Consider the following 25,038-nt stretch of genomic DNA (forward strand, 5'->3'; position numbering starts at 1 on the left):
CAAACCCCCCCGCACTCCGATCACCCCCCCGCACAGCGATCCCCCCCCCGTGCTCCGATTCCCCCCCCGTGCTCCGATCCACCCCCCTGCACAGCGATCCCCCACCCCGTGCTCCAATCCACCCCCCCGTGTTCCGATCCACCCCCCATGCTCCGATCCACCCCCCCGTGCTCCGACGCTCCCCCCGTGCCCTGATCTCCCCCCCCCTTATACTTACCTCCCGGGATCCGTCCGTCTTCTTTCCTGGGCGCCGCCATCTTCCAAAATGGCGGGCGCATGTGCAGTGCGGCCGCCGAATCTGCCGGCCGGCAGATTGTTCCAAAGTGAGTTTTGATCACTGAGATATAACCTATCTCAGTGATCAAAATAAAAAAAAATAGTAAATGACCCCCCCCCCTTTGTCACCCCCATAGGTAGGGACAATAAAAAAAATAAAGAATTTTTTTTTTTTTACACTAAGGTTAGAATAGGGTTAGGGTTAGGGTTAGGGGTAGGGTTAGGGTTAGGGGTAGGGTTAGGGGTAGGGTTAGGGGTAGGGATAGGGTTAGGGGTAGGGTTAGGGGTAGGGTTAGGGGTAGGGTTAGGGGTAGGGATAGGGTTAGGAGTAGGGGTAGGGTTAGGGGTAGGGTTAGGGGTAGGGTTAGGGTTAGGGGTAGGGTTAGGGGTAGGGTTAGGATTAGGGGTAGGGTTAGGGGTAGGGTTAGGGGTAGGGTTAGGGGTAGGGTTAAAGGTAGGGTTAGGGGTAGGGTTAGGGTTTTGGTATGTGCACACGTATTCTGTTCCTCTGCGGATTTTTCCGCTGCGGATTTGATAAATCCGCAGTGCTAAACCGCTGTGGATTTATTGCGGATTTACCGCGGTTTTTCTGCGCATTTCACTGCGGTTTTACAACTGCGATTTTCTATTGGAGCAGTTGTAAAACCGCTGCGGAATCCGCAGAAAGAAGTGACATGCTGTGGAATGTAAACCGCTGCGTTTCCGTGCAGTTTTTCCGCAGCATGTGTACAGCGATTTTTGTTTCCCATAGGTTTACATTGAACTGTAAACTCATGAGAAACTGCTGCGGATCCGCAGCGTTTTCCGCAGCGTGTGCACATACCTTTAGAATTAGGCTATGTGCACACGGTGCGGATTTTGCTGCGGATCTGCAGCGGATTGGCCGCTGCGGATTCGCAGCAGTGTTCCATCAGGTTTGCAGTTCCATGTAAACATATGGAAAACCAAATCCGCTGTGCCCATGGTGCGGAAAATACCGTGCGGAAACGCTGCGTTGTATTTTCCGCAGCATGTCAATTCTTTGTGCGGATTCCGCAGCGTTTTACACCTGTTCCTCAATAGGAATCCGCAGGTGAAATCCGCACAAAAAACACTGGAAATCCACGGTAAATCCGCAGGTAAAACGCAGTGCCCTTTACCCGCGGATTTTTCAAAAATGATGCTGAAAAATCTCACACGAATCCGCAACGTGGGCAGATAGCCTTAGGGTTAGGGTTGGAATTAGGGTTGTGGTTAGGGGTGTGATTAGGGTTATGGCTACAGTTGGGATTAGGGTTAGGGGTGTGTTGGGGTTAGTGTTGGAGTTAGAATTGAGGGGTTTCCACTGTTTAGGCACATCAGGGGTCTCCAAACGCAACATGGCGCCACCATTGATTCCAGCCAATCTTGTATTCATAAAGTCAAATGGTGCTCCCTCACTTCCGAGCCCCGACGTGTGCCCAAACAGTGGTTTACCCCCCACATATGGGGTACCAGCATACTCAGGACAAACTGCGCAACAATTACTGGGGTCCAATTTCTCCTGTTACCCTTGTGAAAATAAAAAAATGCTTGCTAAAACATAATTTTTGAGGAAAGAAAAATTATTTTTTATTTTCACGGCTCTGCGTTGTAAACGTCTGTGAAACACTTTGGGAGTTCAAAGTGCTCACCACACATCTAGATAAGTTCCTTGCGGGGTCTAGTTTCTAAAATGGGGTCACTTGTGGGGGGTTTCTACTGTTTAGGCACACCAAGGGCTCTGCAAACGCAACGTGACGTCCGCAGACCATTCCATCAAAGTCTGCATTTCAAAAGTCACTACTTCCCTTCGGAGCCCCGACGTGTGCCCAAACAGTGGTTTACCCCCACACATGGGGTATCGGCGTACTCAGGACAAACTGGACAACAACTTTTGTGGTCCAATTTCTCCTGTAACCCTTGGGAAAATAAAAAATTCTGGGCTAAAAAATTATTTTTGAGGAAAGAAAACGTATTTATTATTTTTACGGCTCTGTATAAACTTCTGTAAAGCACTTGGGGGTTGAAAGTGCTCACCACATATCTAGATAAGTTCCTTTGGGGGTCTAGTTTCCAAAATAGGGTCATTTGTGGGGGGTTTCTACTGTTTAGGCACACCAGGGGCTCTGCAAACGCAACGTGACGCCCGCAGACCATTCCATCAAAGTCTGCATTTCAAAAGTCACTACTTCCCTTCGGAGCCCCGACGTGTGCCCAAACAGTGGTTTACCCCCACTCATGGGGTATCAGCGTACTCAGGACAAACTGGACAACAACTTTTGTGGTCCAATTTCTCCTGTAACCCTTGGGAAAATAAAAAATTCTGGGCTAAATAATTATTTTTGAGGAAAGAAAACGTATTTATTATTTTCACTGCTCTGTGTTATGAACTTCTGTGAAGCACTTGGGGGTTCAAAGTGCTCACCTCACATCTAGATAAGTTCCTTTCGGGGTCTAGTTTCCAAAATGGGGTCACTTGTGGGGGGTTTCTACTGTTTAGCCACATCAGGGGCTCTGCAAACGCAACGTGACGCCCGCAGAGCATTCCATCAAAGTCTGCATTTCAAAACGTCACTACTTCACTTCCGAGCCCCAGCATGTGCCTAAACAGTGGTTTACCCCCACATATGGGGTATCAGCGTACTCAGGAGAAACTGGACAACAACTTTTGGGGTCAAATTTCTCCTGTTACCCTTGGGAAAATAAAAAATAGCGGGCTAAAAAATCATTTTTGAGAAAAGATTTTTTTTTTTAAATTTTCATGGCTCTGCGTTATAAACTTCTGTGAAGCACTTGAGGGTTCAAAGTGCTCACCACACATCTAGATTAGTTCCTTTGGGGGTCTAGTTTCCAAAATGGGGTCATTTGTGGGGGATCTCCAATGTTTAGGCACACAAGGGCTCTCCAAACGCGACATGGTGTCCGCTAATGATTGGAGCTAATTTTCCATTTAAAAAGCCAAATGGCGTGCCTTCCCTTCTGAGCCCTGCCGTGCGCCCAAACAGTGGTTTACCCCCACATATGGGGTATCTGCGTACTCAGGACAAACTGGACAACAACATTTGTGGTCCAATTTCTCCTATTACCATTGGCAAAATAGGAAATTCCAGGCTAAAAAATCATTTTTGAGAAAAGAAAAATTATTTTTTATTTTCATGGCTCTGCATTATAAACTTCTGTGAAGCACCTGGGGGTTTAAAGTGCTCAGTATGCATCTAGATTAGTTCCTTCGGGGGTCTAGTTTCCAAAATGGGGTCACTTGTGGGGGAGCTCCAATGCATAAGCACACAGGGGCTCTCCAAACGCGACATGGTGTCCGCTAACAATTGGAGCTAATTTTCCATTCAAAAAGTCAAAAGGCGCGCCTTCCCTTCCGAGCCCTGCCGTGTGCCCAAACAGTGGTTTACCCCCACATATGGGGTATCGGCGTACTCGGGAGAAATTGCTCAACAAATTTTAGGATCCATTTTATCCTATTGCCCATGTGAAAATGAAAAAATTGAGGCGAAAATAAATTTTTTGTGAAAAAAAAGTACTTTTTCATTTTTACGGATCAATTTTTGAAGCACCTGAGGGTTTAAAGTGCTCACTAGGCATCTAGATAAGTTCCTTGGGGGGTCCAGTTTCCAAAATGGGGTCACTTGTGGGGGAGCTCCAATGTTTAGGCACACAGGGTCTCTCCAAATGCGACATGGTGTCCGCTAATGATGGAGATAATTTTTCATTCAAAAAGTCAAATGGCGCTCCTTCCCTTCCGAGCCTTACCATGTGCCCAAACAGTGGTTTACCTCCACATGTGAGGTATCAATGTACTCAGGAGAAATTGCCCAACAAATTTTAGGATCCATTTTATCCTGTTGTCCATGTGAAAATGAAAAAATTGAGGGTAAAAGAATTTTTTTGTGAAAAAAAAGTACTTTTTCATTTTTACGGATCAATTTGTGAAGCACCTGGGGGTTTAAAGGGTTCACTATGCATGTAGATAAGTTCCTTGGGGCGTCTAGTTTCCAAAATGGGGTCACTTGTGGGGGAGCTCCAATTTTTAGGCACACGGGGGCTCTCCAAACGTGACATGGTGTCCGCTAAAGCGTGCAGCCAATTTTTCATTCAAAAAGTCAAATGGCGCTCCTTCCCTTCCAAGCCCTGCCGTGCGCCCAAACAGTGGTTTACCCCCACATATGAGGTATCAGCGTACTCAGGAGAAATTGGACAACAACTTTCGTGGTTCAGTTTCTCCTTTTACCATTGGGAAAATAAAAAAATTGTTGCTGAAAAATCATTTTTGTGACTAAAAAGTTAAATGTTCATTTTTTCCTTCCATGTTGCTTCTGCTGCTGTGAAGCACCTGAAGGGTTAATAAACTTCTTGAATGTGGTTTTGTGCACCTTGAGGGGTGCAGTTTTTAGAATGGTGTCACTTTTGGGTATTTTCAGCCATATAGACCCCTCAAACTGACTTCAAATGTGAGGTGGTCCCTAAAAAAAATGGTTTTGTAAATTTCGTTGTAAAAATGAGAAATCGCTGGTCAAATTTTAACCCTTATAACTTCCTAGCAAAAAAAAATTTTGTTTCCAAAATTGTGCTGATGTAAAGTAGACATGTGGGAAATGTTATTTATTAACTATTTTGTGTCACATATCTCTCTGGTTTAACAGAATAAAAATTCAAAATGTGAAAATTGCGAAATTTTCAAAATTTTCGCCAAATTTCCGTTTTTATCACAAATAAACACAGAATTTATTGACCTAAATTTACCACTAACATGAAGCCCAATATGTCACGAAAAAACAATCTCAGAACCGCTAGGATCCATTGAAGCGTTCCTGAGTTATTACCTCATAAAGGGACACTGGTCAGAATTGCAAAAAACGGCAAGGTCTTTAAGGTCAAAATAGGCTGGGTCATGAAGGGGTTAAAAATAAAAGTGTGCACGGTGAGGAGCAAGGAAGTCCGGTAAGAAATGCAGAACTTATATCAGCCACACAATGTGAGGGGTCTGAGGCTGCAGACAATGCTGGGAGCTCTGCAGAGGTGTGTCAGCATACCTCCCAACTTTTGAAGCTGGGAAAGAGGGACTTTTAGTCCATGCCTCTGGCCACACCCATTCACTAGCCACACCCATATTCACATCCCAACCACACCCATTTACCACTGATCACACTGTTCATCAAGAATAATTATAAACAAAAAAATATGGCCACACAGTGCTCCATACTGTATAATGGCCACACATGATGCTCCATACTGTATAATGGCCCCACATGATGCTCAATACTGTATAATGACCACATATGATGCTCCATACTGTATAATGGCCACATATGATGCTCCATACTGTATAATGACCGCATATGATGCTCCATACTGTATAATAGCCTCACATGATGCTCCATACTGTATAATAGCCGCACATGATGCTCCATACTGTATAATGACCGCACATGATGCTCCATACTGTATAATGACTGCACATGATGCTCCATACTGTATATTGGCAGCACATGATACTTCGTACCGTATAATGGCCACACATAGCTCTGTAAACTTTGCACACACGGCTCCGCTCCGTACACACGGCTCCACTCCATACATCTCATACACACACGGCTCCGCTCCGTACACCTCGTACACATTCAGCTCCGCTCCATACATCTCATACACATTCAGCTCCGCTCCATACACCTTATACACACACGGCTCCGCTCCATACATCTCGTACACACGGCACTACTCCGTACACTTCGTACACACACCGCTCCGCTCCATACACATTGCACACACTGCTCCGCACCGTATACCTTGCACACACACGGCTCCGCTGCGTACACCTCATACACATACGGCTCCTCTCCATACATCTCGTACACACACGGCACTATTCCGTACACCTCATACACACACGGCTCCGCTCTATACACATTGCACACGCTGCTCCGTATACCTTGTACACGCATGGCTCTGCTCCGCACACCACGTACACATGTGGCTCTGCTCTGTACACCACGTACACACGTGGCTCCGCTCCATACACCTTTCACACTCTGCTCTGATCCGCACACCTTACACACACGACTCCGCTCCGTACACCTTTCACATGCTGCTCCACTCCGTACACCTCGTACACACGGCTCCGTACACCTCTTACACACGACTCTGCTCCGTACACCTTTCACATGCTGCTCCGCTCCGTACACCTCGTACACACGGCTCCGTACACCTTTTACACATGACTCCACTCCGTACACCTTTAACATGCTGCTCCGCTCCGTACACCTCGTACACACGCGGCTGTGCTCCGTACACCTCTTACACACGGCTCCGTACACCTCTTACACACGACTCTGCTCCGTACACCTTTCACATGCTGCTCCGCTCCGTACACCTCGTACACATGGATCCGTACACCTCTTACACACGACTCCGCTCCGTACACCTCGTACACACGCGGCTGTGCTCCGTACACCTCGTACACATGGCTCCGTACACCTCTTACACACGACTCTGCTCCGTACACCTTTCACATGCTGCTCCGCTCCGTACACACGCGGCTGTGCGCCGTACACCTCGTACACACGCGGCTGTGCTCCATACACCGCATACACACGCCGCTGTGCTCCGTACACCTCGTGCACATGCGGCTGTGCTCCGTACACCTCGTACACATGTGGCTGTGCTCCGTACACCTCGTGCACACGCGGCTGTGCACCTCGTACACACGTGGCTGTGCACCGTACACCTCGTACACACGCGGCTGCGCTCCGTACACCTCGTACACATGCGGCTGTGCTCCGTACACCTCGTACACACGCGGCTGTGCACCGTACACCTCGTACACACGCGACCGCGCTCCGTACACCTCGTACACACGCGGCTGTGCTCCGTACACACGCGGCTCTGCTCCGTACACATCGTACACACGCAGCTGTACTCCGTACACCTCGTACACATGGCTCCGTACACCTCTTACACACGACTCCGCTCCGTACACCTTTCACATGCTGCTCTGCTCCGTACACCTCGTACACACGTGGCTGCGCTCCGTACACCTCGTACACACGCGGCTGCGCTCCGTACACCTCGTACACACGCGGCTGTGCTCCGTACACCTCTTACACACAACTCCGCTCCATACCTTTCACATGCTGCTCCGCTCCGTAAACCTCGTACACACGCGGCTGTACTCCGTACACCTCGTACACATGGCTCCGTACACCTCTTACACATGGCTCTGCTCCGTACACCTTTCACATGCTGCTCTGCTCCGTACACCTCGTACACATGTGGCTGCGCTCCGTACACCTCGTACACATGCGGCTGCGCTCCGTACACCTCGTACATACGCGGCTGTGCTCCGTACACCTCTTACACACGACTCCGCTCCATACCTTTCACATGCTGCTCTGCTCCGTACAACTCGTACACACGCGGCTGTGCTCCGTACACCTCGTACACACGTGGCTGTGCACCGTACACCTCGTACACACGCGGCTGCGCTCCGTACACCTCGTACACACGCGGCTGTACTCCGTACACCTCTTACACACGACTCTGCTCCATACCTTTCACATGCTGCTCCGCTCCGTACACCTCGTACACACGCGGCTGTACTCGGTACACCTCGTACACATGGCTCCGTACACCTCTTACACACAACTCCGCTCCGTACACCTTTCACATGCTGCTCTGCTCCGTACACCTCGTACACACGTGGCTGCGCTCCGTACACCTCGTTCACACGCGGCTGTGCTCCGTACACCTCGTACACACGTGGCTGTGCACCGTACACCTCGTACACACGCGGCTGCGCTCCGTACACCTCGTACACACGCGGCTGTGCACCGTACACCTCGTACACACGCGGCTGCGCTCCGTACACCTCGTACACACGCGGCTGCGCTCCGTACACCTCGTACACACGACTCTGCTCCATACCTTTCACATGCTGCTCCGCTCCGTACACCTCGTACACATGCGGCTGTACTCCATACACCTCGTACACATGGCTCCGTACACCTCTTACACACGACTCCGCTCCGTACACCTTTCACATGCTGCTCTGCTCCGTACACCTCGTACACACGTGGCTGCGCTCCGTACACCTCGTACACACGCGGCTGCGCTCCGTACACCTCGTACACACGCAGCTGTGCTCCGTACACCTCTTACACACGACTCCGCTCCATACCTTTCACATGCTGCTCCGCTCCGTACACCTCGTACACACGCGGCTGTACTCCGTACACTTCGTACACATGGCTCCGTACACCTCTTACACACGGCTCCGCTCCGTACACCTTTCACATGCTGCTCTGCTCCGTACACCTCGTACACACGCGGCTGCGCTCCGTACACCTCGTACACACGGCTCCATACACCTCTTACACACACGGCTCCGCTCCGTACACATCGTACACACACGACTCCGCTCCATACACCTTTCACACGCTGCTCCGATCCATACACCTCGTACACACACGGCTCTGCTCCATCCACACACTCTAAACACCTCCTGACCTCACACATACACTTACCCTTCTCCGGCGCCCATGGCAACCAGCAGAGTTCTGTACAAGGATGTCCTCCCGAATCGATCATGTGACCCCTGACTCATACATAGTAACATAGTAACATAGTTAGTAAGGCCGAAAAAAGACATTTGTCCATCCAGTTCAGCCTATATTCCATCATAATAAATCCCCAGATCTACGTCCTTCTACAGAACCTAATAATTGTATGATACAATATTGTTCTGCTCCAGGAAGACATCCAGGCCTCTCTTGAACCCCTCGACTGAGTTCGCCATCACCACCTCCTCAGGCAAGCAATTCCAGATTCTCACTGCCCTAACAGTAAAGAATCCTCTTCTATGTTGGTGGAAAAACCTTCTCTTCTCCAGACGCAAAGAATGCCCCCTTGTGCCCGTCACCTTCCTTGGTATAAACAGATCCTCAGCGAGATATTTGTATTGTCCCCTTATATACTTATACATGGTTATTAGATCGCCCCTCAGTCGTCTTTTTTCTAGACTAAATAATCCTAATATTATACTAATACTAATTAGTATTAGTAATTAGTAATACTCCTCCCATCCTGTGACCTCATCACAGGTCCTGTCCGCACAGAGCAGCCATCATGTAGTTTGCTGCTGTGCGGGCCGGGTGCAGGGACTCTCAGACTCAGGGAGCTCTCAGCTGACCAGGTAATATCACATACCTCCCAACCAGTGCGGGACAATTAATGTCCCGCCCGGGATCGCGGGGCTGTCAAAATCAGGACAGTCCCGCTGGATCCGGGACGGTTGGGAGGTATGGTGTCAGCAAACGAGGGGTTAACTGCAGTGGACTCTGTGTGCAGCAATGATGTGAGCACAGGTCCTGTGTGTGATAAAGAAAGTGCCCCCTGTACTGACACTGTGTGTGAGACCCCGCTCAGTGCTGTGTGTGAGGCCCCGCTAACTGGTGCTTGCCTGTCTGCAATAGATACAAACATAATAATGGAGTCTGAACCCTCAATGTCAGTGAATGGAGACAATGGTGTACATCAGTCAGCGGTAATGGAGTCTATGTCATGCATGTCAGTGAATGGAGACCACATTGCAGTAGTATTGGACCACATTGTGCAACAATCAGTAGTGGATCTGGGTGTTTTTGCAGCACAAACAGGTGTCAGTAATCATGGGGCTGGGAAAAGCTCTGGCACTGATCCACCTGCTGCTGTGGAAGGCTCCAGCACTGACCCATCTGCTGACCAACATCAGTTCAGGAGATGGTTCTCCAATGTCACAAGACTAGGGAACCCTCCACCTCAGAGGAGGAACGCACTCAGGATAAAGTACACAGGACCAGAGGAGAAGATCCCGAGAAGATCTATGATGAGGAGCAAATATGGAAGGGAGGATATTCTGTAAAAATCCAGCTTCTACAAGAGAATGGTCTAACCAGACATCTGCTGCACTTCTACCTGGGCTCAGAGAGGGGATATGCTACTACCCCGGTCATCCATGTCTGTGCCATAGATGTGGGGGCAGGCACCTCGCCATGAACTGCTCTCGTATCATGTGCTCATTATGTGGACAGTTTGGGAATACAAAGGACAAATGCACAGGACGCGTCATCTGTAACCTGTGCTCAGGATCCGGGCATACGTTCCGAAATTGCAGAACATAAAAAATATAATAGCCAGACCACCTTGGAAATTGTGAAAGAAGTCACCAGAGGTGCAAATGTTGTCCAAGAAGCCGGCACTGATGAGGTGACAAGCCATAGTAGCAGTTAACATGCTTCAAAGAGTGAGATATTATGGATGCTGCACTACTAGGACCAGCAGCCACTGAAGAAATGCCTAAAGTACCATCAGCCACTGAGGAAACATCTAAAGTGCCTCTAGCCACTGAAGAACCATATAAAGTACATTCAGCCGCTAAGGAAAGACATAAACTACCATCATTGGCCATGAAACTAAGATCTAAACAATGGTCAGCCACTAAAGGTACCGTCACACTAGACGATATCGCTAGCGATCCGTGACGTTGCAGCGTCCTCGCTAGCGATATCGTCCAGTGTGACAGGCAGCAGCGATCAGGCCCCTGCTGTGCTGTCGCTGGTCGGGGAAGAAAGTCCAGAACTTTATTTGGTCGCTGGACTCCCCGTAGACATCGCTGAATCGGCGTGTGTGACACCGATTCAGCGATGTCTTCACTGGTAACCAGGGTAAACATCGGGTAACTAAGCGCAGGGCCGCGCTTAGTAACCCGATGTTTACCCTGGTTACCATCCTAAAAGTAAAAAAAACAAACAGTACATACTTACCTAACGCTGTCTGTCCTCCAGCGCTGTGCTCTGCACTCCTCCTGTACTGGCTGTGAGCGTCGGTCAGCCGGAAAGCAGAGCGGTGACGTCACCGCTCTGCTTTCCGGCCGCTGTGCTCACACAGACAGTACAGGAGGAGTGCAAAGCACAGCGCTGGAGGACAGACGGCTGTAGGTAAGTATGTACTGTTTGTTTTTTTTACTTTTAGGATGGTAACCAGGGTAAACATCGGGTTACTAAGCGCGGCCCTGCGCTTAGTTACCCGATGTTTACCCTGGTTACCGGCATCGTTGGTCGCTGGAGAGCGGTCTGTGTGACAGCTCTCCAGCGACCAAACAGCGACGCTGCAGCGATCCGGATCGTTGTCGGTATCGCTGCAGCGTCGCTAAGTGTGACGGTACCTTAAGTAGGGCCTAAAATACCAGTAACTAAAGAAAGAACTAAGGTGTCCAGAAAACCTGTCTCCAAACCGCCCGAGCAGCAGCCGAGTACATCTGTAGAAGCCATTAATCTGACCACAGTGTCCAGTGTGGATGTGGAAGGATATGTGACTGTAAGCAGAAAAAAGACCTTTGTGGATTCCTTCAGAAAAGTCATAGCAGCGCAGAAAACCTCTGAGTCTCCAGTGCTGGAGATAAGTCCTGGACGTTACAATGTACTGGGAGAAGAAGACCAAGAAGAGGCACGGATGGAGCAAGGTCCTTCATACACCATAGAACATGTCTCTGATGGGATGGATCCTGACCCTCCCATGTCCACGAAGAGATGGGGCACTGCAGGTGACAGTAGTGGAAGGAGGAAGAAGACCAGAAAGTCTAAGTAATCAGGATACGGCTGAGCATAAGCTCCATTAATGTGAACAGTGAGACGTTTCTGAAGGACAATGCCCATGTGACTGCAGCCAAGAGAGACTGGAGACTGGGTCCATCATTCTGGTCCTTTGGGCTGGAGAGAAATGACGGTGTGGGGATTCTGTGTAATACCATGGATGTCCAGGTGGACAGAGTCCTGGAGATCTGTCCGGCCGCTGTATGATGCTGAACTTTATAATGGACTCCATCCATTATAGAGAGAAAAACATTTATGTTCCATAGACCAGGAAAAAGCGGAGGGAAATGTTGGGGTTTGGCTATGTTTTCTAATACTATTGTGTATATGATGTAACAACGCAATATTTATTTCCTTTATTATTTTGTGATTTCAATGTAAATATTCTGTAATATATGGTTGTGAGTTTTAAATAAAAAGATCATTATAGTAGTTATATTCTTGTACATAGGGGACAGTATTATAGTAGTTATATTCTTATACACAGAAGGCAGTATTATAGCAGTTATATTCTTGTACATAGGAGCAGTATTATAGTAGTTATATTCTTGTACATAGGGGACAGTATTTTAGCAGTTATATTCTTGTACATAGGGAGCAGTATTATAGTAGTTATATTCTTGTATATATGAGCAGTATTTTAGTAGCTATATTCTTGTACATAGGGGACAGTATTATAGTAGCTATATTCTTATACACAGAAGGCAGTATTATAGTAATTATACTCTTGTACATAAGGGATAGTATTATAGTAGTTATATTCTTGTATATAGGAGCAGTATTATGGTAGTTATATTCTTGTACATAGGAGCAGTATTATAGTAGTTATATTCTTGTACATAGGAGCAGTATTATAGTAGTTATATTGTTGTATATAGGAGCAGTATTATAATAGTTATATTCTTGCACATAGGGGACATTATTATAGTAGTTATATTCTTAGACACAGAAGGCAGTATTATAGCAGTTATACTTTTGTAAATAGGGGACAGTATTATAGTAGCTATATTCTTGTACATGGGGGTAGTATTATAGTAGTTATATTCTTGTACATAGGGGACAGTATTATAGCAGTTATATTCTTGTACATAGGAAGCACTATTATAGTAGTTATATTCTTGTACATAGGGGCAATATTATAGTAGTTATATTCTTGTACATAGGGAGCAGTATTATAGTAATTATATTCTTGTACATAGGGAGCAGTATTATAGTAGCTATATTCTTTTACATAGGGGATAGTATTATAGCAGTTATATTCTTCTACATAGGGAGCAGTATTATAGTAGTTATATTTTTCTACATAGGGAGCAGCATTATAGTAGTTATATTCTTGTACATAGGGGGCAGTATTATAGTAGTTATATTCTTGTACATAGGGAGCAGTATTATAGTAGTTATATTCTTGAACATAGGGGCAGTACTATAGTTGTTATATTCTAGAACATAGGGGGCAGTATTGTGGTTATATTCTTGGACATATGAGCAGTATTATAGTAGTTATATTCTTGTACATAGGGGCAGTATTATAGTAGTTATATTCTTGTAAATAGGGGCAGTATTATAGTAGTTATATTCTTGTATATAGGGGATAGTATTATAGTAGTTATATTGTTGTACATAGGGGCAGTATCACAGTAGTTATATTCTTGTACATAGGGGCAGTATTACAGTAGTTATATTCTTGTACATTGGGAGCAGTATTATAGTAGTTATATTCTTGTACATAGGGGATAGTATTATAGTAGTTATTTTCTTGTACATGGGGCAGTATTATAGTAGTTATATTCTTGTCCATAGGGGCAGTATTATAGTAGTTATATTCTTGTACATGAGGCAGTATTATAGTAGTTATATTTTTGTACGTAGGGGCAGTATTATAGTAGTTATATTCTTGTACATAGGGACAGTATTATAGTAGTTATAATCTTGTACATAGGAGCAGTATTATAGTAGTTATATTCTTGTATATAGGAGGCAGTATTATAGTAGTTATATTCTTGTACATGGGGCAGTATTATAGTAGTTATATTCTTGTACGTAGGGGCAGTATTATAGTAGTTCTATTCTTGTAAATAGGGACAATATTATAGTAGTTATATTCTTGTATATAGGAGGCAGTATTATAGTAGTTATAGTCTTGTCCATAGGGGCAGTATTATAGTAGTTATATTCTTGTACATAGGGACAGTATTTTAGTAGTTATATTCTTGTACATAGGGGCAGTATTATAGTAGCTATATTCTTGTACATAGGGGCAGTATTATAGTAGTTATATTTATGTACACAGGAGCAGTATTATAGATATAAAAATCAGTTAGTTCCATACAACACCAAGTAGCCTTAAAGGGAACCTGTCACCTGAATTTGGCGGGACTGGTTTTGGGTCATATGGGCGGAGTTTTCGGGTGTTTGATTCACCCTTTCCTTACCCGCTGGCTGCATGCTGGCTGCAATATTGGATTGAAGTTCATTCTCTGTCCTCCATAGTACATGCCTGCGCAAGGCAAGATTGCTTTGCGCAGGCATGTACTACGGAGGACAGAGAATGAACTTCAATCCAATATTGCAGCCAGCATGCAGCCAGCGGGTAAGGAAAGGGTGAATCAAACACCCGAAAACTCCGCCCATATGACCCAAAACCAGTCCCGCCAAATTCAGGTGACAGAGTCCCTTTAAAGGGAACCTATAAATCAGCTCCTATACAGACTTTTGTATTGTCTAAATTTCCATGGGTAGAGTACGAATCTTATTACATACAAATCATCAATGTCTCATGTCACCAATTGAATTTCACTTTTGTTTTTCTTTTTTTTACTTTTCCACAATGCGCTCCACAACCGTTGTAAAATATTTAAGAAGCTGGGTGCATGACATCTGTTAGCTATTTTGCTGTCGATGTCCTTTATTGGTTTTCTGTCACACCGCCAGGAGAGCTTGGCAGGATACGATACAATAAGCCTAGAGATGGTACAATATGCCCGACCTGCTCACATTACTTAATCATGGTGATAGCCAGCACATTCTGAAAGCTAATCAGTGGCACGCTTCATGGGTACCTTGAAATATGAGCTTTCAATTACTCTGCACCAGGAATTGTGGAAAAATAGAGTCTGAGTGTGCCAATAAACTCTTGTGCCCCGTTTTTTCAGGAGCACTACCCAACACCGGATAAATGGGATTCAGCATATGCCACCTTCCCTCTGACATCATTTCCAAATTCTCAGCCACTCCACATAGGATATAACATAGCTAAGCAGAACAGGCTACCAGAAATCTTCACGGCATATTTTAGACTAGCTCTGCCAATAGGTAATCCATTTGATCTATGCCAACTAGTAATAGGGTTAGGCAAGAGCTAGGAGGCTACTTGTGCTCCACATGGGGCATCAACAGGCTTGGCTCGCCCACCAAAGACCAAGAGGACAATCTGGTCGGTCCTGGCCTTGATAAAGGCTTCAGACACGACAGGGTCTATGAGACCTGTGAGGTTAGAATGCTCAATAAAGTTTTGAAATGCAATTAAAGGGGGCTTACACCTCTCCTATGGACTCATTCTGATCTTAGGCTTAACCAGTAGTCATGTAGATTATGTTTTTAAGGTGTTTTGCACAGTGATTGCGCATGCACAGCTTTCTATTTTCGTTTGTTTAGAAAATTGTAATTTTATAACTCCAATTCTAATTAATGGAAAGAACCGCGCATGCGCCAAAGTACATTTTAATCAATAGATCTTGGAATACTAAGAAGTTCATATATTGCCATATATTGTTACCTGCTGTGTCCGACCATGCTTAGTTGCTCCAGTTTATATTCGGCACATACTACAGCTGCTGGGGAGAGGTCACATAAGGTAAGTAAATATATCAATGTCACAGCAGAGACTTGCAGCTGCTGCTTTCTGAGCAAACACATTTCACTGCCTGTTTTATCACAGGAGTGAGTGTTTCTGCAGCACTTCCAGCAATCTGAGCTCATCATAAATCAAGTCAGTCAAGTCACTGACTTGATTTATGATGAGCTCAGAGTGGTGGAGACGTGTCAGAAACACTCACTCCTGTGATAAAATAGGCAGGGAAATATGTAACTTTAGCAAGCCCCTGCTTTTTCATCTGCATACTCACCATAAGTGATTCATGATCACTCCCCTGGCAAGGAGTTGCGGTGTGCACTGGGTGTGAACTAGAGCAGCTCTGCATGGTCGGACACAGCCATTACACAGTACATTGCTGGGGCACATTTATAAGATTAGCTCAGCACCAGAACATTTTTTTTATAACATATCAAATTGTGGAACTTATTATTATTCCAAGATCTATTAATTAAAATATGATTTACTCGTGATATAACCGCTTTAAGGCCCTATATGTGCCAGAAATCCACATGAAAAAGCACTAAAAAAAGGGCAAAAGGAATACGACTTGCTGTGCATATGTTCCTTCACTTCAAACTTCTGTTAACGACTAAGCTGGAAATCAGTTAAAAGAAGTGACCCGACCATTCTTGGGGTTTGCAAGCCGTTCGCCATCAATGCATACAATACAAAATTAAAACAGCCGGTGACAAGACTGCTGCAAAAGATGTCATAAAAACATGCTTAAAAAAAGATGCTGTGTGCACATACCCTAAGAATGTTTTCTGGAATTCTCCATGAAACCGCAGATTTATCTTTTTAACCCTATCATAACTGCCGTGAAATAGATCAAGCCGTGAGATTACACAACGTATTTACTAATCACGGTTATTGAACATCTGCCAAAAGCTCTGGACACAATGAGACAGTAATTTACTAACCTGTGGAGGGAAGGTCTCCTGAGAACCATTGATGATCATTGATTGGGGCTGTTCCTCCCTGGATTTCTGTTTAAAGAGCAACCGTCACTAGGAATTAATAGATCTGGGGACAATATGGTGGTGAAATCATATATCTGCTTGGTCCTGTGATGAGGGCAGTCAATGCCATCTGGGGTTGGACAGGGGACACACTATATTTAACTTTTACAAGAGTTTTCCTCCTACTCAAGGCAATAAATCTCTCGGCCGATGTTTGGCCTCCTCATGAAAGAGATGGGTTGGATAGATGTGTAGGTGGGAATCTAGACAGTGGTAACATGGAGGAATGTTTCAGGTGGCTGTGATGGGTACTGAAGGCTGGCATCATTTTCTGTTGTGGGTACGAACCTTGGGAGGGAAAGCCAAGACCATATCCTTCTCCCGGTGTGTGGGCATTTGGTGGGAGGAGGAATTCCTGCAGAAACTCCGCAGTCAGCTCACTGTGGTTTAGATCCCACCACGAGCTCCGTATGGTCCAAACGTCTTATTATAATATAATATTATAGCATATAATATACAAGTAGCAATCATATTCCCACACAGGTAAAGCACGGCAGGATGATCGCCCCATCGGAGAGGATAGTAGAGGTCATACAAGGGGATTTGGTGTATTTCAGTAGGAATCTGTACATGATATTTTATTGCTTTGGCAAATACTGTAGGTGGTTATATACGAGGGGCGATCCAAAAGTAATGATAATCGGTTATTTCTATTGCACACAGAAATTAAAATAAAATGTTTTCTTCTCTCTTAGGTACCCACTAGTCCAGGAAAAAAAAATCACTTAAATAGACCACGATTCCCGGGAGCTACATTCATTTGAATATGAACTGCCGAGGAATGAACATCAAAATGGAAAAAAACGAGCTCAGAGCTGTCATCAAATACCTCTGCTTGAAAAAAATGACTACCAAAGACATACACAGCGACTTGGTGGAAACATTGGGGGACTCTTCTCCTCCATATCCCACAGTTGCATGCTGGGCCAAGGAATTTAAGCTGGGAAGAACATCGACGGAAGATGAACATCGTCAAGGACGCCCATCAACGTCCCTCAATGAAAAAAACGTGAAAAAAGTTGAAGAAGTTGTATAGGCAGATCGAAGAGTGACTATCAGGCATGTAGCTGAGGTCCCAGGGATCTCATATGGCAGTATTCAAAGAATCCTTGCAAAAGAATTGCATATGAGAAAGGTCTCCGTGCGTTGGGTGCCAAAAATGTTAACCGACAAGCAAAAGAAGAAACGAGTTGACATTTCAATAGCAAATCTCGAAAAGTTCCAAGCAGACAAGGAAAATTTTTTGTCACGTTTTTTGACCATGGACGAGACCTGGATCCACCACTTTGATCCCGAAACTAAACAACAATCGATGACATGGAAACGAGCCGACGAACCGACGCCGAAGAAATTCAAAGTGTCAAGCTCAGCAGGGAAGGTTATGGCGTCTGTTTTTTGGGACGCTGAAGGAATTATTATGGTGGACTATTTGGAGAAGGGAGCCACTATTACGGGCTCCTACTACGCAGAACAAATAAGAAGATTGTAGGAGGCTATCAAGGAGAAAAGGCGCGGCAAACTGCGGGCTGGAGTGCTGTTTCACCAAGATAACGCGCCGGCTCACAAAGCTGCAGTTGCCATGGCTACCATTCAAGAAGCGGGCTTTGAACTGGTGGAACACCCCCCCTATTGGCCAGATCTAGCCCCCAGTGACTTCTTTCTCTTTCCTCGGCTCAAGGAACACCTCCGGGGCAAGACATTTGATGACAATAGCGACGTGATAACTGCTGTTGGGGATTTTTTTGAGGGTCAAGATCAAGAATTTTTTTCTAAGGGAATTCTAAGTTTAGAAAAGAGATGGACTAAATGTATAGACTTGATAGGAGACTATGTAAAAAAATAAAAACATTTTTTGACTATATTCATTGTGTTTAGTATTGATTATCATTACTTTTGGATCGCCTCTCGTATAGTGATGAGCGAACAATCTCAGATAAGATGTTATCCTGCATGTTCAGGTGCTAACCGAGTGTCTCCGAAAAATAAGTTCCCGGAGTGTGTTAGGCAATTCCTTCATGTGTTGCGGTTATCGAACAGCTCGGAGACATGCAGCTGCGGGGACTCGAACATATATTTCGAGTACGCCAAAGACACGTGGTTAGCACACGAGCATGCGGGATAACTCCTTATCTGAGAACGTTCACTCGTCGCGAATTACATATCATCTCTACAAATAGTAGTTCAATGAGCAGGTGTATCTGTGATACTGTATATTAAGCTGTGTATCTAAGGCTACTTTCACACTTGCATCAGTACGCGGCCGTGCAAAGCGTCGGCACGACGGACGTTGTGATAATTCAGCACAACGTGGGCAGCGGATGCAGTTTTTCAACGCATCCGCTGCCCATTCTACGTTCCGGGGAGGAGGGGGCGAAGTTCCGGCCACGCATGCCCGGTAGGAAACGGCGGATCCGTTACATTGAACGTTTTTTCGTGACGATGGTCCGCCAAAACATGACGCATCCAGTGCACGACGGATGCGACGTATAATGGCCATACATCGCGATCCGTTGGCAATACAAGTCTATGGGGAAAAAACGCATCCTGCGGGTACATTTGCAGGATGCATTTTTTTTTCCCAAAACGACGGATTACGACGGATCTAAAACAACGCAAGTGTGAAAGTAGCCTAAGCCTTTCATGTGTGATAGAGTCTGCTGAACTGTGTATCTAATCCTCTCATGAGTGATACTATACACTGAGCAGTATATCTAAAGTCCATCATGGTAGATATTGATCACATACCCTGTTTCCCCGAAAGTAGGACCCCCCCGAAAATAAGACAGGGTGGGGGTTTCGGGGGGGTCCTCCAATGTAAGGCCTCCCCCGAATGTAAGGCAGGGTTGGGGGGGGCCGCTGTGAAATGTAAGGCCCTTACCTTTGGGCCGCCGCTGTCCCCCATTGGGTCCCCAGGCTCCAGAGGTGTCCTCAGGTGCAGCTGGGCGGGTCCAGCGCTCATGGGGTTAACTCGCCGTGTTAACCCCGCAATCCGCCCAGCTCAACAGCTCATTGGCCGCCCCTGCTCCCCACGTCACCGCCGGCCCCCGGCTCGAGCGCTGATTGGCCAATCAGCTCGAGTGCTGATTGGCCCAGCAGCTCGGGCTGTAATTGGCCGCCCCAGCCCCATGTCACCACTGTTTCCCTGCTGATTGGCACAGCGTTCCCTGCAGCACAGGCCTTCCGCACCCACAGCCGCACCGCAGAGGAAAACGTCCAGCATTTAAAAACCAAGTAGGGAAACATGTACTGTATAGGGTATGGGGCTGTGTGCAGTGGGATACGGCACTGTTATGGGGTATGGGGCTGTGTGCAGTGGGATACGGCACTGTTATGGTATGCAGGCAGAGGGTATACGGCAATTACCGTACAGTACCGTACCGTAGTGTGTTACTGTTACCGTACTTTGATTTGTTGTCTGCTTTCCAGTTGAATGGTGTAACGTTAAGTACTGTACTGAATTTGAAAATTGTCATTTTTTTTTTCGGCTAATGTAAGACCTCCCCCGAAAGTAAGACAGGGTGGGACTTTTTGGGGTAAAATAAATGTAAGACAGGGTCTTACTTTCGGGGAAACACGGTAGTTGTGTATTACTGTATGGTGTATCTATGCATATCATGAGTGATACCATCAGCGTCGAAAGTGTACCTAAGCCTATCTCATGTGCAACAGTTTTGAAGAAATTTGTTAGGTGCCCGAGTAGGGTTCCAATTCGGACCAGTAAGTAACAGCTGAAAACTTGGCATTCAGGTAGTTGAAATGAAAAAGGAATGCTTATTTATGCAATCCAGTCAATCCAAACTAATATTAACGTTTCGGTCCTACGTCTGGGCCTTCATCAGAAGTGGGGTGGAATGGATGAAGGATGTTGGCAACGCTGTGGAGAGCGCGATGTATGTGGTTGGCTGTGTGGCGCCGTGCAGCGTGTACTGTCACGAGCATACATCACTCTCCATAGCCCTGCCAACATCCTTCCTCCATTCCACCCCATGCAGTCTGCATCATTCTGATGAAGGCCCAGACGTAAGCCTGAAACATTAATATTATTTTTTATTTATTGGATCGAATGAATAAATATCCTATCTTCATTTCATCCACCCGAGTGCAGAATTTTCATCTACTATCATGTGAGATACCATTTACTGAGCCGGTGTATCTAATCTCATCATTTGTTATACTTTCTCCTGAGCTTTGTTATCTAAGCTTATCGTGTGTGATACAGTGAGTAGAACCAGAGTATCTAAGCCTATCATGTGTAATATCATCTCCTGATGTATTCTAAGTCTAACTTTAGTGATACATTCCACAGACCTTTGTATCTAGGCTTAGGGTACCGTCACACTATAACATTTCGATCGCTACGACGGTACGATTCGTGACGTTCCAGCGATATCGTTACGATATCGCTGTGTCTGACACGCAGCAGCGATCAGGGATCCTGCTGAGAATCGTACGTCGTAGCAGATCGTTTAGAACTTTCTTTCATCGCTGGATCTCCCGCTGTCATCGCTAGATCGGTGTGTGTGACACCGATCTAGCGATGCGATCCAGCGATGCGTTCGCTTGTAACCAGGGTAAACATCGGGTAACTAAGCGCAGGACCGCGCTTAGTTACCCGATGTTTACCCTGGTTACAAGCGTTAAACTAAAAAAAAACAAACAGCACATACTTACATTCTGGTGTCCGTCAGGTCCCTTGCCGTCTGCTTCCCGCACTGTGACTGCCGGCCGTAAAGTGAAAGCAGAGCACAGCGGCTGTGCTTTCACTTTCACTTTACAGCCGGCAGTCACTGAGTGCAGGAACCAGACTGCAAGGGACCTGACGGACACCAGAATGTAAGTATGTGCTGTTTGTTTTTTTTTAGTTTAACGCTTGTAACCAGGGTAAACATCGGGTAACTAAGCGTGGTCCTGCGCTTACTTACCCGATGTTTACCCTGGTTACCCAGGGACCTCGGCATCGTTGGTCGCTGGAGAGCTGTCTGTGTGACAGCTCCCCAGCGACCACACTACGATTTACCTACGATCACGGCCAGGTCATATCGCTGGTCGTGATCGTAGGTAAATCGTATAGTGAGACGGTACCCTTACTGTGTATGTTTCCCTCAGCTTAGCTGAGCTTGTGTATCTAAGCTTATCATATGAGATGTCTGCTGAGTTGGTGTACCTTAGCCTGACATGTGTGATGCCATCAGCTGAGCCAAGCTTATCACACCATCTAATGAACAAGTTTTATCTAATCCTGTCATGTGTGACACTGCCAGCTGAGCGGCGTATCTAAGCCTACCATGTGTGATGCCATATATTAAAGGGAAGCTGTCACCAGATTTTTGCCAACTAATCTGAGAGCAGCATAATGTTGAGACAGAGACCATGATCCCAGCAATGTATCACTTACTGGACTGCTTGCTGTAGTTTTGAAAAAATCACAGTTTTATCAGCAGGAGATTATCATTAGAGGACTAGTAACGCTGCTGCCAGGTAGTCCTCCTTATTTATGAGCTTAGTATAGCCCCTCCCCCACCACTGATTGGCAGCTTTCTATCTATACACAGTACACACAGAAGGCTGCCAATCAGTGTTATGGGCAGGAATACACAGAGCTAAGCATCAAGGAACTGCTAGATCTGCCGAAGAGAAATCTGAGATTTTATCAAAACTGCAGCAAGCAGCCCAGTAAGTGACACATCACTGGAATCAGAGTCTCTGGCCCTACATCATGCTGCTTTCAGGTAGGATATAAAAAAATGGTGACCGATTTCCTTTAAGCCTACGTGCTTGAAATGAAATGCAACTAAATGACTGATGTATCTGAATCCCGTACACTACACCAGGATAAAAAAGACACATATCTAAGCTGGCGGATGCTTTGCGACACAGTTTTATTTTCTTGTTATCCTAGTAAATAATACATGATGGTTTCTGTGTTCTGTCCTAGAGATTCTGCCTCCGGACATGAAGAGAAAATCCATTTTCCTGCTATCGCTTGTACAGCCTGTGATGTTCTGTAATTGAGCGAACAAGATACAGAGTGAAATATCTGTCACTTACCACAGACGTTTTGTACCCGTTCATCTGACAACAAAGATATTTTGATGTATAAAACTTCTAAATGACTAATCCCGAGAAAGAACTGTATACGTCTCACATATTGGCCTTCATGCAGAGCAAAGTATTTGAGGCTTTGTTAATATCTGCATCACACCCGCTGTGGATTCGATCATTTCTCATAGGAAAAGTGTTATACAATATCTCTATGTACTGACAAACACTGATGAGCATCAGGGTCTCTGCCCCTACATTTAGGCAGCTCTCAGATTAAATAGCAAAACCTTGCTGACAGATTCCCTTTAATATTAAGCAGAATTAAATATCCCGTCTTGCTGCTACTGCTCATACATGTAATAAGGCCGCTAGCACCTAATCAAAACCATATAATTTACTGTTTTTTTTATAAAGCTTATTGTGGTGAAATATATATATATATATATATATATATATATATATACTAGCTGAAGAGCCCGGCGTTGCCTGGGCATAGTAAATATCTGTGGTTAGTTATAGCACCTCACGTCTCTTATTTTCCCATCATGCCTCTCATTTTCTCCCTTACACCTCTCATTTTCTCCCTTACACCTCTCATTTTCTCCGTTACACCTCTCATTTCCCCCCTCACTCCTCTCATTCCCCCCTAACACTTGTCATTTCGACCTCACATCTGTCATTTTCTGATCACTCCACTATTTTCCCTCACTCCTCTTATTTTTCACTCACACCTGTTCATTTTCACCTCACACCCCTCATTTTCACCTCAGTATATACAGTGGGGCAAAAAAGTATTTAGTCAGCAATAGTGCAAGTTCCACCACTTAAAAAGATGAGAGGCGTCTGTAATTTACATCATAGGTAGACCTCAACTATGGGAGACAAACTGAGAAAAAAAAATCCAGAAAACCACATTGTCTGTTTTTTTAACATTTTATTTGCATATTATGGTGGAAAATAAGTATTTGGTCAGAAACAAAATTTCATCTCAATACTTTGTAATATATCCTTTGTTGTCAATGACAGAGGTCAAACGTTTTCTCTAAGTCTTCACAAGGTTGCCACACACTGTTGTTGGTATGTTGGCCCATTCCTCCATGCAGATCTCCTCTAGAGCAGTGATGTTTTTGGCTTTTCGCTTGGCAACACGGACTTTCAACTCCCTCCAAAGGTTTTCTATAGGGTTGAGATCTGGAGACTGGCTAGGCCACTCCAGAACCTTGAAATGTTTCTTACGAAGCCACTCCTTCGTTGCCCTGGCGGTGTGCTTTGGATCATTGTCATGTTGAAAGACCCAGCCACGTTTCATCTTCAATGCCCTTGCTGATGGAAGGAGGTTTGCACTCAAAATCTCACGATACATGGCCCCATTCATTCTTTCATGTACCCGGATCAGTCGTCCTGGCCCCTTTGCAGAGAAACAGCCCCAAAGCATGATGTTTCCACCACCATGCTTTACAGTAGGTATGGTGTTTGATGGATGCAACTCAGTATTCTTTTTCCTGCAAACACGACAAGCTGTGTTTCTACCAAACAGTTCCAGTTTGGTTTCATCAGACCATAGGACATTCTCCCAAAACTCCTCTGGATCATCCAAATGCTCTCTAGCCAACTTCAGACGGGCCCGGACATGTACTGGCTTAAGCAGTGGGACACGTCTGGCACTGCAGGATCTGAGTCCATGGTGGCGTAGTGTGTTACTTATGGTAGGCCTTGTTACATTGGTCCCAGCTCTCTGCAGTTCATTCACTAGGTCCCCCCGCGTGGTTCTGGGATTTTTGCTCACCGTTCTTGTGATCATTCTGACCCCACGGGGTGGGATTTTGCATGGAGCCCCAGATCGAGGGAGATTATCAGAGGTCTTGTATGTCTTCCATTTTCTAATTATTGCTCCCACTGTTGATTTCTTCACTCCAAGCTGGTTGGCTATTGCAGATTCAGTCTTCCCAGCCTGGTGCAGGGCTACAATTTTGTTTCTGGTGTCCTTTGACAGCTCTTTGGTCTTCACCATAGTGGAGTTTGGAGTCAGACTGTTTGAGGGTGTGCACAGGTGTCTTTTTATACTGATAACAAGTTTAAACAGGTGCCATTACTACAGGTAATGAGTGGAGGAAAGAGGAGACTCTTAAAGAAGAAGTTACAGGTCTGTGAGAGCCAGAAATCTTGATTGTTTGTTTCTGACCAAATACTT

This window comes from Ranitomeya imitator, chromosome 2 (assembly GCF_032444005.1).
Source record: "Ranitomeya imitator isolate aRanImi1 chromosome 2, aRanImi1.pri, whole genome shotgun sequence".
NCBI classification, from domain to species: domain Eukaryota; kingdom Metazoa; phylum Chordata; class Amphibia; order Anura; family Dendrobatidae; genus Ranitomeya; species Ranitomeya imitator.